The sequence below is a fragment of the Dermacentor albipictus genome, chromosome 6 (assembly GCF_038994185.2).
Source record: "Dermacentor albipictus isolate Rhodes 1998 colony chromosome 6, USDA_Dalb.pri_finalv2, whole genome shotgun sequence".
Lineage (NCBI taxonomy): Eukaryota > Metazoa > Arthropoda > Arachnida > Ixodida > Ixodidae > Dermacentor > Dermacentor albipictus.
The window spans coordinates 63,730,658-63,734,585 of NC_091826.1; the positions used below are offsets into that span (position 1 = coordinate 63,730,658).

At 46.3% G+C, this 3,928-nt stretch overlaps 1 pseudogene; it reads left to right on the forward strand.

Moving 5' to 3' along the window:
* Positions 1-1,879: 1,879 nt before the first annotated feature.
* On the forward strand, positions 1,880-2,060 carry LOC139047154 (U2 spliceosomal RNA; annotated as a pseudogene).
* Positions 2,061-3,928: the final 1,868 nt, after the last annotated feature.

Genomic DNA, 3,928 nt, shown 5'->3' on the forward strand with positions numbered 1-3,928 from the left:
GGGCGTCTCTCATATATTATGTGCTCATTAGTCGTTGAGTAGAATGAATGAATGAATGAGTGAATGAATGAATGAATGAATTAATTGTGCGCACACATATCCACACGAAATCAAAAGTGAATATTCACATTAGAGTCGTGCAAATCTGCAAAGGGAGTGCGCACAGATTCCTCAGAAAGAAAGCCTTCAAGATTTAAATAAGTTTGTCATGACTTTGTGACCGAAGGAGGAACTTCAGCCTTTCTTGACCATTTGCGTTATCGTGTGGTGAAGTGACTGGAGGGTCATCGCGGCCCTACAGACTACCCGGAGCGACTACCTATTACCAGTCGACAGTGTGAGGCCAAGTTTACCTACTGGATACGCTGGAATATTGATTAACCGAATGGTTAAGACGAATTCTTATAGCTAGTAGGCGGGATGTAGATACTGGAACCATAGCGCTTAAATGGCGCGCACATAGAAAGGCAGGCAAGGAGTGTGCGTTAAATTTAACTGAATTTTCATTTCGAGGAGTGAAATACTTTATACAAAGCTGCACAATACAAATAACAGCCGAAGCCCACGGGAACAAGACCAGGCAAATGATTCTGTATTTGTTTACATATTGATGCTGGTAGAATCCTTTGTGAACCTCACGCGTTGTTTTGGTATGTCCGTTTCTAGACTCTTTCACGTAAACTTGGACCACTGGATATATGCCGTTTGGTATCTGCCCGGATAGACAATTTGGGCCGTTGGGCATGTACAACTGGGCATGTACCTCTGGGTAGTTCAACTATAGACAACTTAAGTATCTGGATATGGGAAACTGTGCAAATTCCGCTGGGTGTGGAAGTCGAATAGACAAACTGGGTTATTGGGTATGTGCAATTGAGCATGGGAATCTAGGTGTGTGCACATTCTTGGATAATCCTTCAGAATGGCTATGTGCCACTGAGTCCGGATAAAGAAGCGGAACAAGAGGAAAGAAGTGGGAAGTAGGCTACATAAAGGTGCAAAAGTCATCAAGACAGAAGTGGAAAAGTCGGCATCAAAAGCAGCCGAGTGTGACAAAAGAAGCGAAGTGAGCAGAGTTGGACAAACGCGTGCATTGCACGAGCAGCGTTGAGATACGGAAGAGTGAAGGGCATGTCGGTAGCAGAAAAATTGAAGTCGTGCGCACAGAAGTGAAGAATTTATGAATGCACTGTGTCCCTGCATTGCTGTAAATGTAATCTCATTAATGTCGACAGTCATCGTGAGATGGGTTCTGCCATAATTTTTTTGTTTATACCCTCCTAGCCTAAATCATTTAGGCATCTCACGGTATGCGAAATTTTTGCCGAGCGAAACGCAATGGGTCCCTTAACGCATTCCGTTTCCCGCAAGAACGGTTCATGGAGAGCGGTCCACATCGCTTAAACATTTGTCCCAGCATGAACTTTTTATCCAAGTAGAAAACTGTCTTTCCCATGAATTCATACGCTTTTTTTCTTTGCAGCTCCGGCGCAATTCTCACATAGGTGCAATCTTTCCGTTTGAAGAATTTATGGTCCACATTGCAAAGTTCCGCCGAACTCATTTGTTTGCAGGATCCAATGGTCGTTATCTACGACCCTAAAAAAATCATGTGCCATTCCACTCCGTGAAGGTGGATTACCAACGAAGCTGTTTCGCATACGACACAGATGTGACATAGAATTTGGAACATTGGTACTGACTCGTTTACCGTGATTTTATATACATTCGCGAGGTCGACGGCACCGCCACCCCTATGAGCGTTAGGAAAGAAGACACGTGTGAGTTTTCGACGGGACCACCACCACGGGAGAGCGGAAGGAAAGGAAAGGAAACATGCAAGCGCTTGGAACGCCGACAGAGAGAGGGCAGTGCGACCATAGACGTGGCCGACGTGGGTCAAAGTGTAGTATCTGTTCTTGTCAGAATAATAACTGACACGGGTTGTATGCCGAAGATGTTGAACTTATTTTTGCAAGTTGACGGAGTGCTTGAAGCCTGTTTCACCTCCGCGCGGGTCGGCCGAGTATTGTGCTATCTTAGGGATTGGCCCATGGTTTTTGGTCAACGTACATCGATCCGCTGGAAACTATAGCCATATACAGCTTCACTGTAAAATTCCAATATTCTTGTGGCAGCGTGCACATGCCATTTTGTTCTGTCAAGATGATCAGGCGATTATTGTCTGATTTACGTTCAAACAAAACATTGTACCGAGTTCTCCACATGCAGCTGTGCTTTGTATCTATAGCGCTATTCTCCATCTGCTGGCTGCGTATTCTCACTGTACTTGGTTAGGAGTTCGTTACGGTGGCGTTACACTGGTTATCTTCAAGTCGTTTGCGCCGACGAGTCAAGCTCATTAAAACAAAACAACGGAAAAATGTGGTTTTTATTACAAAATCAATTCACAGCCTGACATACTGCGTGAAGCAATAGATATCTTATGAACGGCTGCGTAACCATTGCATGGATTATTCTTCGTGCAGCCTTCCGCGAAATCAATTAATTAATCAGTCGCCCGTAACAACAATTATAGGAAAATTGGTGGAATTGCGGGAGTGTTGCCGGTCAATGCATGTCGGTTCAGTAAGGATACTGAGAATAGTACTCCAATTGGCACATGAGGCTTTAAGGTTTACCGCCGAGCACACGGCCGCTCTGCGTTGTTTTTTCCCGGAGTGTTACCAATTCAGCATGTGATGGATGCTTCTGTAGATATTGCATCAAGGTGTAGAGTGGGAATAACGCCATCTGCCACAAGCGATAATCTACTTTATCCGGACTCGATGCGCGCTTGAGGCCGTCGCCGTTTGCGCCACCTATGGTGTGGTCGAGACGTCACTGTATCGACGTGCATGGGCGGCCCATGGTTTCAGGGTTAGGTGGCCTCTAGAGATGCGCAGCGCGTTTGGCTGCAAAAGGGAGAAAGCCAAGTGGAAGCGTGACGTTGCTCTGCCAGAGCAAAGGCAGCGTTCTGGTTTCCTCTGCTGCAGCATCAGCGCGGCGCGCACGCACGGCAGCGTCCCTGCTGAGCAGTGGCGCGCAAACCACACCCTGGTCTATAAACACTGGTGTTACCCGAACGGACAGTAAAAGTCAAAGTAAATTGATTGATTATTCGGGCACTGTCGAACGTTGATGGTTTTTTTCCCCTTCGGTCTCGTCGCTTGCTCCCATCTATACACGCAACGCCTGCAATGCCGTTGGCGGTGCTCTTCATCACGCCAGTTCTCCGAGCCGCCTTCACGGGGGCAACGCTAAACCTTGCTATCACTTTCATTGCTTCGCCCTCGGACGAAGCTGCCAGTCTTTCTTTCTTTCAGTTCACAAGAACGTTATCACTAACCGGAAATGGGTGTGGAACTACATTAAAAAAGACAAGGACTCCTAAAGTTGAACGTGGAATACTGGCTTTCATGAAGCTTCTTGTAACCAACTTGCATGCTTGAAACAACGACTCGCTTATACCCGCAGAAGTATTTCCGCAAGCAAATGAGAGAGAATATATTAGAAGGAAGACGGTATGGTAGGCCAGCTGCAGTCTTAAAAGAACTTGCCGAGGACGCTACTTCGCGCATATTTGGCATTCCAAGAATGAACGAACGCGCACACACTACGACATAAAGGAGGAAAGCAGCCAACGGGCGCTGCTGTCAACTATTAACTCTCATGGCATGAACGTAACATGCGTTAGAGAACAATGACATTTGTAGTTTGCCCGGGTGCTCTCATAGCTCAGAGCGTGACTATATGAAATGCGTAATCGCACATTGTTACTTACGTGGGATGATCTTCACTCTGAGCTCGCCATTGTGAGCGTGCTGTCACGAGTGCAGGCTTTGAGTTAGCATAGAGAATGCTGTTTCGTTCTGAGCTCTCGCATTCACCTACACCACAATATTCTGTGGCAAGATAAATTCGTGCC